This window comes from Mustela lutreola, chromosome 1, assembly GCF_030435805.1.
Source record: "Mustela lutreola isolate mMusLut2 chromosome 1, mMusLut2.pri, whole genome shotgun sequence".
In the NCBI taxonomy this organism is placed as follows: Eukaryota; Metazoa; Chordata; class Mammalia; order Carnivora; family Mustelidae; genus Mustela; species Mustela lutreola.
In genome coordinates this window covers 277,909,036-277,924,575 of record NC_081290.1, presented here as the reverse complement: position 1 = coordinate 277,924,575, position 15,540 = coordinate 277,909,036, and the positions used below count along the sequence as shown (strand labels likewise).

At 36.6% G+C, this 15,540-nt stretch overlaps 1 pseudogene; it reads right to left on the bottom strand.

The window, feature by feature from the left end:
* Positions 1-567: 567 nt before the first annotated feature.
* LOC131822692 (olfactory receptor 5B17-like) lies at positions 568-1,670 on the bottom strand (annotated as a pseudogene).
* Positions 1,671-15,540: the final 13,870 nt, after the last annotated feature.

Sequence of the window (15,540 nt, the reverse complement as noted above, 5' to 3'; positions counted from 1 at the left end):
TAGGATTTTTTTTTAAATTAGAGAAATAAAAAATATATACACAATGGGTAAATTATTGAACACTACACTGGAAATAATGATGTACTATAAGTTGGCTAATTGAATTTAAATTTAAAAATGTTAGACATTAATTTATATTCTGATCCAGATTAATTTAACTTTTTAAATTAAAAACTAGTGATACCACTGCTACTTCCTTTAACAAATTTCCCAGTCTTGTCTGTATGTGCACAAATGGGATCTTTGCATACACTTGTCTTCATGGGTTTGAGCTCTGTTTTCCATATATACTTCCATTAAATATGGTGCAGAAAATGTGAACATATGAGTAAGTCACATAAAATTAATGAGGTTCATCATAAACATCATCATTAAATATTTAAGGCCCTCATGGTTATTCTCATCCAGATATTACTCAACTGGACACCCTATCTTCTTTTTCAATGACAGAATTTTGAAGAGGAAAGTATGTTAGTAATACAAATGCTGTGTGGGCTGTAAACTGTGAGTTAGTGCATGAAGAAGATCTGACAAGAATGAAACTGGGTCACTGTGGATCTTACAACCCTAAAAGATTAAGCTTAGAGATGATTTTGTCTTCTCAACAACCTTCTTGAAAACATTCTTGACTTCTTTGTCTTAGGCTATACACCACAGGATTTAGCATGGGGACGACCATAGTATAGAAAACAGATATGATTTTGTTTGTTTCCATAGAGTACATGAACATGACTGTCCTATAGAAGATGGGCACTGCAGTAAGATGGGAGGCACAAGTGGATATAAATAGCCTTCAGGTATCCCTCCACTAAAGGCATCTTCAGGATGGTGATAAAAATAACAGGTAAGGGCACCTGGGTAGCTCGGTGAATTAAAGCCTCTGCCTTCAGCTCAGGTCATGATCTCAGGGTCCTGGAGTCAAGGCCATCGGGCTCTCTGCTCAGCAGGGAGCCTGCTTCCCTCCTCTCTCTCTCTTCCTGCCTTTCTGCCTACTTGTGATCTCTGTCTGTCATATAAATAAATAAAGACTTTTTAAAGAAAATGAACAGATAGGATATCAAGATAACCAGAAAAGCAAAAAAGATGTGGAAGATTGTCACAAAGACAAGAATCAACTCACTGACATGTCTGTCAAACAAGAGAGAGCCATGAGTACAGGAATAGCACCAAAAAAGTGATGGATAGGAGGGGTACTTACAGTAGGAAAATGGAATGTGTTTCCTACACCAAAAGAAGCAATCAGAAAACCATAGACATAGCAGCCTATGGCCAAACACATACACCTATTGTCATGGTGATTTTTTAATGCTGTGGAGCAGTCTTAAGCCATTGAGGCTAAAATATAATTTTCCCCATGGGAAAGACTACAACAAGGAACATCTGGACAGCAAATGCAAGGTAGGAGATGACCTTGTCTTCCCTAAGGAGTCCAGCCATGACCTTGGAAGTGACTGTTGAATAACAAAAATCCACCAGAGATAGGTTACTGAGGGAAATGTATATGGGAGTGTGGAGATGAGATTTTAGCAAGATCAATATGATCATCTCCAGTTCCCAACCAGAGTGACAAAGTAAATGAGGGTGAACATTATAAAGAGAGAACTCTGCAATTCTGGGGCAGTGGTTAATCCCAGCAGGATGAAATCAGTCACCTCTGTATTGTTCTTCATGGATGTGAATTTGAGAATCATGAGATGTTCTGTGGCAACAAGAAGTAGGAGAACAGAATGATCAATAAAGAAAAGTTGCATGAGCATTTCTTTATTATTGCTGTAATTTATTTTTGAATATTCTCCATTTTAAGCATGGGAATGACAATACAATTTAGTGATAACTTATCCAAACAAGAATAGACTTTTGTAGAGTAAGGTTCATCACCAATCATCTTCCTAGCTTTTTATTTTTGTATATGAGTAAATTGAGTCACAGCAAATGACAATGAGCTGTCCAAGCTCACATGCCTGGAATGGACGGAACTCCTAAGTCAGATGTTTTGAGTCCTCTAATTATATTCACTTCAGTATGCTCATGTGTGTTTATTTATTCAGTCCTTTTATTATCCCCATTTGATCGATTAGTTATGCCCATATATATAATAGGAAACTTAGCAACAAAGAGATTGAATATTCAAGTTTACATAGTTATGGACAGAGCCATGCCTTAGGTACATTCAGAATGGTTCCCAAACTTAATGGCATCAGTAAATTTTAATTGATTTCAATCTCATTCAATTTACACTTAATCATGGTATGCATTCTACCAAGCCTAATGTTTGATGTCACACAATAAAGCAATCCACAAATATATGCATATATGCACAGTGAGATACATGCAACGTTAGAGAAAAATATAGTCAACAAAAGCTAAATATTGGGCTCTGGGATGTGCCTGTGTATTCACACAGAAGAACTCCCATTTACCACCTGGGAGACATTGGTCCTAAACTAAGTTTCCTGTGCCTTATTTTATTCACCAGTAGGGTGAAGGTGATACAGGAACCTACCTGCATGTTCCCATGAGTGTTCAAAGAAGTAACCATAACAAACAGTTTGCACATGTGGGTATTCAGCACCATCCTGATGAGTTCTGCCTATAATGTCACACGTCGGATGGAACAATGGTGTCTGTTAGTTTAGGAAGGTTGGTGGCAACTGCATGGCTTCAAGGTGTGAGTGAGTTTTGATGTCTGTTAGGTTTGCACTCTGATTTGCATATTTTCACACACTTCATCCACCCAGATCTCTTGTTTCTTCCAGTATTTTTTCATTCTGTCCTATCTCTCCAGTGTTAATGGTTTTGTCATCCCTTCTGTGTGAGAACCCTTACACAAACCTCTTTTGCATAATTTCTTCCTTTTTATCCACATTTTAGGTTAGGTTGAAAGACTCTTATTTAATCTTAGACACATTCTTACTGTCATTTTTGTCAATAAGTAGCTGGATCATAAATATTGAGGGCTGAGGAGTTGACTCTAGTCTGTAGATTGTTTTTGAGCAAGCACAATGTTTTAAATCTTTTTATTTATATTTGAAGTCTTTGGAGGGATATCCATTTTTTTTTTAAGATTTTATTTATTTATTTGACAGAGAGAAATCACAAGTAGACGGAGAGGCAGGCAGAGAGAGAGGAGGAAGCAGGCTCCCCGCTGAGCAGAGAGCCCGATGCGGGACTCGATCCCAGGACCCTGAGATCCTGACCTGAGCTGAAGGCAGCGGCTCAACCCACTGAGCCACCCAGGCGCCCCTCCATTTTTTTTTTAAGGAAGATTTTTTTCATTTATTTATTTTCAGCATAACAGTATCATTATTTTTTCACCACATCCAGTGCTCCATGCAATCCGTGCCCTCTATAATACCCACCACCTGGTACCCCAACTTCCCACCCCCCCGCCACTTCAAACCCCTCAGATTGTTTTTCAGAGTCCATAGTCTCTCATGGTTCACCTCCCCTTCCAATTTACCCCAACCCCCTTCTCTCTAACTCCCCTTGTCCTCCATGCTTTTTGTTATGCTCCACAAATTAGTGAAACCATATGATAATTGACTTTCTCTGCTTGACTTATTTCACTCAGCATTTTCTGATAACTATTATTGTCACTATCTTCCTTCTGGCCCCTATACACATTGCATGTCTGGAATTTACAGTATTTGTTTTGTGAACCCAACACTCAATAATATTATAAGCTATTATTTCTTGTTTAACATCTGTTATGTTTTTTTACTAATTTTTTAAATTTATTTTTTCAGTGTTCCAAAATTCATTGATAGCTGGAATGTTCTTATTAGGCCCACATGGATAATCCAATATAATATTGCCATCTCAAAAGCCTTAATATGTACATAATATCATTTTCCTTGCAAGAGAATATAATCACAAACTCCAGGGTTAGTATGTGGGCTTACTGATGAGGATTTTTCTAACTGCCACAATCGAGATGAAAAGAATATATAATTTGTAAATTGTCTAGAGAGTTAGAGATTGTTGAAGCTAAGACACCTTCACAGATCTTTTGGCCAACTTTCTGATTGTGTATAATAATAACATAAGAACAGAAAGAGGTATTAACTTCTCCAAGGTTACATATCTGGAATAAATCCATTCCTAGATCTAATCTCCAGGGGATAGTAAGACCCATAACACACTGCTTATGTGCTAGTTTATCTTGTATATAGTCAGAAATCAGAAAAGGCAGAAAAACAAACAGGCAGGCAGGCAGACATCGCAGACAGAAAGATAGAAGGTAGAGAGCTAATGAATGGAAAGAGGGATGGATGGATGGATGGATGGACGGACAGATACACAGGTAGATAAACAGATATATATGAAAAGATAGAGGAAGAGAGAGTATGCACACACACACACACACACACACACACACAACTCCCATTTAAGGCTAAGGAAATGGAGAATTCAAGAGGTTATATGATTTCCTGACATTGCACATCTAGCATGAGATCAGTTCAGATTCAGACTCATGTCTTACTTATTTCAATGTCTGTAACTTTAGTCACTGCCCTTGTCAGATTTTCCAGATGAGCAAGTAATGAAAGTGTAGGTTGTGGGAAAGTGACAGTGAAAATGGAGTAAGGGTCTTGGTGGCTTCATGAAGATCCTTCTGGAGTCTAAAGAATTATCATTTCACCCTGTTGGTTAGGTGTCCCTTCGAGGGCAAGTCAGAACATAGTAAACAGGAAGAATTTACCACCTTCTCAATGAGAGTATCATCTATCATAGGTGCAGTGTAAGCCCTGACAGCTCTTTTTTCCTTTTTCTTTTTTTTTCTTTCTCTTTTGGTAATGCAAGTGCCTGACTTAGGCTTTGATTATTGAGGCAACCGCTTCAAGGACAGCAATCTCAATAACTTTGCCAGTCACTGGATGAAAAGCTGGACTCAATTTCCTCTCTGGCTCCTTGTTTTAGAGCTTGTGATTGGTTTAGATAATCTATTGTATGAAATTGGAAGAATAATTATATGCTTCTCTGGGCATGCTTTAAATTTACCCTCTTATGTTTTAAATTCACCAGTAAAGAGTGAACCCAAGTCCCTACTTTGACCTCAATAAAAGAGAATCCAGACCTGCTCTCTCTCACTACCCATGACCCTGCTGTGTGGTCCCAGGTGTGCCACGTGATTTCCAGGACCTGTGAGTCTTGGAAACCTTGTCTCTTTCAGGGTTTCCTGGTGTTTATTGCTGAGCACCTCTTGCAATTAATATAAGAACCACAAGGATCCATCCAGCCACAACATTGGTTGTCAATAGCCAGAGACGAGGGACGCCTGGGTGGCTCAGTTGGTTGGGCAGCTGCCTTCAGCTCAGGTCATGATCCCAGCGTCCTGGGATCGAGTCCCACATTGGGGTCCTTGCTCCGCGGGGAGCCTGCTTCTCCCTCTCCCTCTCACTCTGCCTTCCACTCTGTCTGCCTGTGCTCACTCTCGCTCTCTCTCTGACAAATAAATAAATAAAATCTTTAAAAAAAAAATAGCCAGAGACGAGCACAAAACAATAGGTTTTTGATATCCTCTTAAGGAAAGCAGCATAAAATTTCATAAATAACATACTACTGTCTGCTGACTAAAGTGTTTTTGCATATAAATACTTAAGCCTGTGTTTCAGAAAAAGTATCCAAACTAGATACAAGCTTAAAAACTCATAGAAGAGGTTGCTGCCCCAGTGCTTCCACATCAGTTACATTTTTCACCTAAAGTATATATCAAACATAGAAGTTTAATTTGTTCTTTTGTTTTTATTTTTTATTTATTTTCAGCACAACAGAATTCATTGTTCATGCACCACACCCAGTGCTCCATGCAATATGTGCTACTTTGTTCTTGAAAAGAAAAAGAAGACAATCCTGAACTGTGAGTCTAAAATCAGAAATTCAGACCTACAAGAATGTATAAATAATTTTGGAGCAAATCTCAGATATTGGTCAAAATGTTCCAAGGTGCCTGAGACATGGAGAGGTGAAGAAAGATCATGAACATGGAGCTAGGAAGCCTAGGTTTAAGTCTTGCAACTACCTTGGATTTTTCTTTGTGTTAGGAGAGTTGTTTATCTTACAGTAAGATCAATTTCCTTGTTTATGGAATAGAAATAATAAAATTAATTCTCCTACGATTTCACAAAATTTTGTCTATGAATAGTGAATAGGGAGGATCTATGGAGACTTTAGTAAGGTAAGTCCTTTCAACACAATTCACTATGTTATTATCTTAGGGTGTTTCCCCCAGGTCTGGTTGCAGAGTCACTGCCAGCGCTCAGTTTGGAGAAAGACTGTTGTGTATACTTAAAAGCATCAACATTCATTTGGATAAATGGTGGCTGAATGTGTCTACTCAGAATCTGGTCCCTTTAAAATATTGTCAGGTAAAGTCATGATATGATTTCAGACCTTAATGAGTGGGTACAAGGAGAAAATCTATAGTTGTGAAATTCCTAGGGGATAGGCCCCTATGAGGGCAATCACTTCTATCCAGGGAAGAAACAATTAAACTGGATACAGGGGCATAGTTTCTTCTATTGAGTAGCACACAGATGTATTTGTGGTAATTTTTTTCTTCTCTCAGTTTTATTAAGTTGTTATTCAGTACATGACTAGTGGGTTTATTACATTTACATTTTTGTATTATTTATACTTATAATCTAAAAACTTTTTTTTTGTTTGCCATGATTTTATTCATTTCCTTTTTCTCCTTTCCAATCTTTTACTTGTTATAATTAAATTTTAGGCTACTGGAGATTTTAGAGGTTGATAAATAAAATCCTTGTTTTTCCTTTTTATGTTTACAACAAATGGACAATGTGACATATAGGTCACATTGGAGATTAAAATGAAATATGGAGATTAAAATGGCCTTATTAGTCATGACTCAGTTCAAAAATTTGATTCTGATCTGTAGGCAGACAGGCTTCTTTTCTGTCCTAAATTCCTTTTTGTAGCAGCTCTTATTGGTGCTCTGTCCATATCAACTTGGCATTCTTTGTCTATGTACAAGCCAATGCTCATTATGAAAAAAAAATGTCTGCATTTCTTAGGTTAAAATTTTTATTTTTACTTCAAGGGCATGCTCAGCCCATGTGGGGAACATCTAATTTTTCTAGTGCCAATAATCAATAAATGAAAGATAGAAACAGAGTGATAAATATTTGATTTCTGATCTTTCAGATGACATAACTCTGAGGTATGTTGTTTATAGTCTTCCAGTGGTTTCTAGTAGATCAAGCCTTTTTCACAGATATCACCTAATAACTAATGAAACTCTATTGGCATCCATCCCTGACTCACTTTCTCACTACTGTATAAACTACTTGAACTCAAATCACTGACTGTGGATCTGCTTCTGGGGAACCTAAACTCATATGCACCCCAAGATTATAGGTATTCCCTTAGCAATACTACCTCATTGTCTTTACCAAATAAATATAGAAGGAGAGGACAGAAGGTGTCCTTCCTGCAGATTAGCCATTCCAAAAGAGAAAGAGAAAAGAACAAAACATGCTTTATTCCATCTTCCAAATTCCTTAATCAAGATAAATTACATTTCTTCCTTCTGCTGAAACACTTTTACTATTCAACTGCACCTGTAGGTAGTATACTGACTTGTGATTTTTATATATATGCTAATGTCTGATTTTGCCATTAAATTCAAGTGGTAGTTTGTCTAGGTATAAAAATATGGACTGATACTTTTTCCCTTAGCTTTTTGAAGTAATCAGTCCACTGTCTGCTAACTTCTGCTTCTTTCTGATGAGAAGACTGATAACAAGATTATATAATTTTGTATGTTTGTCTCTCTGGAATCTGAAATGTTTGACCTTGTCCTTGTTTTTCTGCACCATAACAGAATCAATAAAATGAAAAGGGAACCTACAGAATGGGACACAATATTTGCAAACCACATATCTGATAATGAGATCATATCCCAATATATAAAGAACTCTTACTCAGAGAAAAAATAACTATTCCAAAAAAGAAATAGGTAAAGGACCTAAATGACATTTTTCCAAAGAAGATACTGGAATGGTGGGTAGATACATGAAAATGTGGTCAACAAACTAATCATCAGGAAAAGGCAAATAAAAAACACAAGATATCACCTCACACCAGTTAGGATTGACTATTGTCAAAAAGGAAAGAGAAGACAAATACTGGCGAGGATGTGGATAAAAGGGAACACTTGTGGTAACTGATTTCTGGTAATGTAATTGGTACAGTCACTATGAAAAACATCATGGAGGTTTCTCAAAAACTTAAAAATAAAATTATCACATGATCCAACAATTCCAATTCTGGGTATATATTGAAAGGAAATGGAATATCTAACTATCTTATAGAGATACTTGCATCTCTATGTTCATTGCAGTATTGTTTACAATAGCCAACAAATAAGGATCACTGAAACAACCTAAGTATCCTATGATAAATGAATGAATAAAGAAAATGTAATATATATTTACTCACTAGAATAGTATTTAGCCATAAAGAAGAAAGGAAATCCTGCCATTTGCAATAACCTGCATGAAACCTGAGGACATAATGCTAAGTGAAATGAGTCACATAGACAAAAATAAACCTCATTTATACATGGAATCTAAGAAAAACAAACTCATAGAAACATAACAGATTGGTGGTTCCAGAGGTGGGAACTGGGGGAACTGGCTGAACAGGTGAAGGTGGTCAAAGGCACAAATGCCTACTTATAAGATAAATAAGTATTAGCATGTCATGTACACCATGATAACTACAACTAACAATATTGTGTTGCATATTTGAAAGCTTCTAAGACATTAGAACTTAAAATTTGTCATAACAAGAAAAGAAATTTGTAACTATTTAAGGTGGTGTTTGTTAACAAAAAATTATTGTGGCAATATTTCCAATAATTACATTGTACATCTTAAACTTATATAATGAAATACATCAATTATATCTTAATAACCTGGAAAAAACAAAATTTGAAATAGATCAAGGTAATTAACAACTTTAAAGGAATGAAGGGAAAAACACACATTAAGTCATTATATGACTTAATAATTCAGAAAAACTACTTAACAAAGTCTCCAATGCCTTCATGATAAAAGTGAGAAATCTAGGATCTATAATGAACTCCTCAAACTCAACACACACAAAACAGGCAATCAAAAAAAAAATGGGCAGAAGATATGGACAGACACTTCTCCAATAAAGACACACAAATGGCTATCAGACACATGAAAAAATGTTCATCATCACTAGCCATCAGGGAGATTCAAATTAAAACCACATTGAGATATCACCTTACACCAGTTAGAATGGCCAAAATTAGCAAGACAGGAAACAACATGTGTTAGAGGGGATGTGGAGAAAGGGGAACCCTCTTACACTGTTGGTGGGAATGCAGGTTGGTGCAGCCTCTTTGGAGAACAGTGTGGAGATTCCTCAAGAAATTAAAAATAGAACTTCCCTATGACCCTGCCATTGTACTTCTGGGTTTTTACCCCAAAGATACAGATGTCGTGAAAAGAAGGGCCATCTGTACCCCAATGTTTATAGCAGCAATGGCCACGGTTGCCAAACTATGGAAAGAACCAAGATGCCCTTCAACGGATGAATGAATAAGGAAGATGTGGTCCATATACACTATGGAGTATCATGCCTCCATCAGAAAGGATGAATACCCAACTTTTGTAGCAACATGGACGGGACTGGAAGAGATTATGCTGAGTGAAATAAGTCAAGCAGAGAGAGTCAATTATCATATGGTTTCATTTATTTGTGGAGCATAGCAAATAGCATGGAGGACATGGGGAGTTAGAGAGGAGAAGGGAGTTGGGGTAAATTGGAAGGGGAGGTGAAACATGAGAGACTATGGACTCTGAAAAACAATCTGAGGGGTTTGAAGTGGCGGGGGTGAGGTGGGAGGTTGGGGTACCAGGTGGTAGGTATTATAGAGGGCATGAATTGCATGGAGCACTGGGTGTGGTGAAAAAATAATGATACTGTTATGCTGAAAATAAATAAATTTGATTTTAAAAAAAAGAAGTGAACTTCCTTAAAATTATATAAAGCATGAATGAAAGACTTCACAGCTAACATACTTAAATGTGAAAGAGTGAAAACTTCCCTGTACAGTTACATACTAGACAAATATATCTATTTTCACCACTTTTATTCAATGTTGTACTGGAAGTTCTATCTAAAGCAATTATAGAAGAATAAAAGAATTACAAAGCATATAAATTAGAAAGGAAGAAGAAAAAACATATGATCTTCAGATAATAGGATGTTATATAGTGAAATCCTAAAGAATGTACTAGAAACTATTAGCTAATAAACTTATTCGCCAAAGTAAGTTTGCTTACATACACTAGCAACAACAATCTCAGAAGAAAATTAAGGGAGAGAGTTTGACTTCTTTGCCAATTTGAATGCCTTTTATTTCTTTTTGACTAATTGCTGATGTTAGGAATTCTAGTAATATGTTGAACAATGGTGAGAGTGGGCATCATTGCCATGTTCCTGACCTTATGGGAAAATCTCTCAGCTTTTCCTCACTGAAAATTATATTCACTGTGGGCTTTTCCTGTATAGTTTTTATGATATTGAGGAATTTTCCCTCTATCCCTACACTCTTAAGAGATTTAATCAGGAAAGTATGCTGTGTTTTGTCAAATACTTTTTCTGCATCAACTGAGAGGATCAGACGGTTCTTGTCTTTTCTTTTATTAATGTGCTCTCTCATGTTGATTGATTTGCAAATGTTGAACCACCCTTGCATCCAAGGAATAAATTCTACCTGGTTGTGATGGAAAATATTTTAACATATGGTTGTATCCTATTGGCTAGGATCTTGTTGATTATTTTGGCATCCAATATACTGTTGGATCCTATTGGCTAGGATCTTGTTGAGTATTTTGGCATCTGTGTTCCTCAAGGATATTGGTCTTTAGTTCTTCTTTTTGTTGGTACAGCCACTTTGGAAAACAGTATGGAGGTTCCTCAAAAAGTTGAAAATAGAGCTACCTTACAACCCAGCAATTGCACTACTAGGTATTTACCCCAAAGATAAAAATGTAGTGATTCGAAGGGGCACCTGCACCCCAATGTTCATAGCAGCAATGTCCACAATAAGCAAACTGTGGAAGGAGCCAAGATGTCCTTCAACAAATGAATGGATAAAGAAGATATGGTCTATATACACCATGGTATATTACTCAGCCATCAGAAAGGATGAATACCCACTATTCATATTGACATGGATGGAACTGGAGGGTATTATGCTAAGTCAAATAAGTCAAGCAGAGAAAGATATTGTTTCATTCATATGCGACACATAAGGAATAGTACAGAATACCCCTGGGGAAGGGAGGGAAAACTAAAGGGGAGGAAATCAGAGAGGGAGACAAACCATGAGAGACTATGGACTCCAAGAAACAAACTTTGGGTTTCAGAGGGAAGGGAGGTGGGAGGTGGAGTAACCAGGTGATGGGTATTAAGGAGGGCACATCATCATTTGTGATGAGCACTGGCTGTTATGTGCAATTAGGGAATCATTGATCATTGAACACACAAAAACTAATGATGTACTATATGTTGGCTAACTGAATATAATTAAAATAAATAAGCAGCTTAAAAAAGAAAAAATAAGGAAAGAAATTCCACTTACAAACAGCATCCTTATGTTAAAATACAGAGGAATTAATTTAATCAAAGGGTGAAAGGACTGTATACTGAAACTGCCAAATAAATTGCTGAAATTCAGAGAGGCCTAAATAAATGGAAAGAGAGTTTATGTTCATGGATTGGATGATATGATATTGTTTACTGGCAATACTTCCCAAAATGACCCACAGGTTTAATGAAATCACCATCATAATTTTAATGACCAGAAATAGAAACACTACTACTAAAATTCAAATGGAATTTCAAGAGGCGATCAATAGCCAAAACAATATTGAGAAGGAAGAACAAAGTAGGAGGACTCATACTTCTTGATTTCAGAATGTAATACAAATCTAAAATTAACAAAGCAATTTGATGCTGCTTTAAGGATAGAGACATAGCTCAACTGACTAGAATTGAGAGATAAGAAATAAACCCATATATCTACAGCCAACTGATTTTTGAAAAAGATCCTAAGTCCAGTTAATGGGAAAAGAACTGTTCAACAAATGGTGCTGAGACAATAGGATATCCACGTGAAAGATTGAAGTTAGACACCTCCTTCACAGCATATATAAAAACCAACAAAAAATGGTTGGTGACCAAAATATGGTAGGTAAAAACATATAACTATTATAAAATGTGGGAAAAAGTCTGGACCTTTGATACAGCAATTGTTTTCCATGTATTACACTGCAATGATAAGCAACAAAAGAAAAGAAAGGTATATTGGACTTTCTCAAAATTGCAAACCTTTGTATATCAAAGTACATTGTCAAGAAAGTAAAAAGGAAAACTACAGGATGGGAGGAAAATATTAGCAAATCACATTTCTGATAAAGGCATAATATGCAGAATATACCAAGGACTCCTACAACTCAACAACAAAATGCTCAATATCTCAGTTGAAAAATGGACAAAGTACTTGAACAGACATTCCACTGAAGTTTTAATAAAAGCCAATGAGCACATGGAAGTATGCTCAAAATCATTAGGCATTAAGGGCAAATAAATCAAAACTACAAGGGGAAACTAAATCAATTATCATATTGTTTCACTTATATGTGTAGCACAGAGGACCACTAGGGAAGGGAAGGAAAACTGAATGGGAAGATATCAGACAGAGAGAAAAGCCATGAAAGGTGCTTCACTATAAGGAAACAAACTGAAGGTTACAGAAGGGAGGGAGATGGTGGGATGGGGTAACTGGGTATGAAGTAGGGCACATGTTGTGATGAGCACTGGGTGTTATCAGCAACTAATGAATTGAACACTACAACAAAAACTAATGATATACTATATGTTGGCTAACTAAACATAATAATAAAAAAAAAATAAATCTACAAAGGACAGAGTATCCCCTCCACACTCTGGAGACTGATACTTTTGTTTCATCCCAGTGAGACTGATTTCCAACAACTGGCCTCCAGAACTGTGAGAAAGCAAATGCAGGTCCCAGAGTGTGCTCATTTGGTATAGCAGTCATAGGAAACTGATATAAAATCTTTATGCTCTTTGTAGTGTTCAACTGCGTTCTCAATTTAATGTGTGACTGCAACATAACCAAGAGTGTTCTGTTGTCTGTGTTCAGACATTTTACAAACAGATGTTGAGTTTCTCTGTTTGGTTCCTCTTATCACGCAGCTGTTCATTCCTTAAAATCTTTTACTGAGTCTCAGATCTGATCTTGGCCTGAGTCTTTGTTAGACACCAGACCAGAAAATGTACCAGGATGCATAGAATTTTTTTTTTAAAGATTTAGTTTTTTATTTTAAAGAGAGTGAAAGTAAGAGTGATCACAGAGGGAAAGACACAAGCTGACTCACTGCTGATTGGATAGCCTGATGCAAGGCTTGATCCCAGGATCCTGAGATCATGACCTGCGCTGAAAGCAGATGCTTAACCAACTGAGCTACCTAGGTGCCCAGACTTTAATTTTGATTGGAGAAAAAAAAAAGCAAAAAAAAGGAGTAAACACACAAAAATGAATATACAATATTTTGATCAATATCATGAAAGAAAAAATGACAGGTTTTTCCATGTGGGTTTTTCCATGTTACTTTGTTCTTACACAGGATCACATTTCATAAGATACTCTTGAGTTCTATGGAATATACACTAGTCTAGGTTCTGAGAACACACACCTAAGTAAGATAAAATTTTTGTCTCAAAGTCTTGCAATTCAGTACTAAGTTAAACCTACAAAAACAAACCAATATAAACTGTGTTGGTTTTTTTAATCCACCAAGAAGATCTAATAATTGTAAAATCTGTAAGTGTTTTAATAGTTCTATGGAGAAGGTTGGCAAATTAGACTAATGAAAGAAGGATAAGAAAAGGAACAGAAGGGAAAGGATGCAAATATATTTTGTGCAACTACTCTTTTTCAGGTACGGTGCTAAGATCTGGCTCTTTCAATATCCATTTAATATAAGTCTGTGAGAGAGCACTGGTTTCCCCCATTAGAAGCTCAGAACACTGAATTAACTGAGTTAACACAGAACACTTAATAACTTGTCTTGCCCTATATCACAAAGTTTGGCTTGGAATGAAATTCACATTGAATTTGTCCTCTTTCCAAAATCTGTGCTAATTTTGTTGGGGCTAGGCACTTTAGGTATGATATGGAGGCTGGGTGAGAATTCACAAAGAAATCATTGTCGAATCAAATTGTATTGGAAAAATTTGATAGTTTTTCCAGGATATATCTGCCCCACTCCCACAACAGCATCTGGATGGTCGTGTGGGAAGCTCTTTCTATCCATTAGGGTAAATAATATTAGCTGCCAGCAGGCGAACTCCAGAATGGCAGTGGCGTGACCACAGAAGTTTTTCTTGCTTGCATGTGGTTCCATTAGTTGTTCTATAGGAACGTGCACAGAGATTGAGTTGCACCATATTCTCTCCATTTAGTGGTTTTGTCATCCCTTGTGGTCTTGATTCTCTCCACCCAACAGGTGACAAATAGAATGACCAGGACATCACATGAGGAGGTTCATGGGCAGACTTGGAAGTGGCATATATGACCTGTACCCACATTCCATGGACAAGAACACAAGCACATAATCACAATTAACTATACACAGGGCAGAGACACAGAGTCCATGTTTGTTTCCAGGAATAAACATAGTTTGGAAAAGAACTAACCAGTATTTTCCAATGTAATGTTTACGACCATCACATATCCATCTCACACTTCTTCATGTACAGAAAATTTATTATCCACGTCCCACAAGGAGACAACCTAGATCCCAACTAGTCAATAGAAGCACAATGTCTAGGCTATCATACAAGTTAAGTAGTTTTCTTCACCCAGTTCATGTGTGGCTTCTTGTTGCCTAGAAAATAATGCACTAAAAAGAACATGTAGTTTGTTCCGCATTAATAGCCAATAGGTAATGTTGGGCCTGAGCAAATATAACAGGTGGGGACAAAGCCTCCGTTCAGAACAGACAGCAATTTCAGTTTAGAAAACTTATGGAACTGACATTACCAATGTCCCTCTACCTGGGTGATGGGATATATTTCTTTATAAGACCCTAATTTTTCTTTCTGGGGAAAACTCCATTATCCACTGTTTTCTTTACTACCTGGTCCAATCTCTTAAGTGGTTTTTTTTTCTTACCCATTATTTTTTCTTACCATTACTGAAGTATATCAAGGAAAGAACTATGTCCAACACAATAGTAACAAAGAAGGTTTATTCATAAACTGTTTTGATTTAAAAATTATCATATTTTTTCTGCATTTTGGATGCTTGGATCTGATACAAAATTGAAGTAATGAATAACATTTGAGTGACTGATATGTTTTAATACCCTATATGGCTATGAACATTGAGTTATGACATGGAGTGGATATAAGTGGGACGAAATAACTTTTGTGGATTCTGGATCA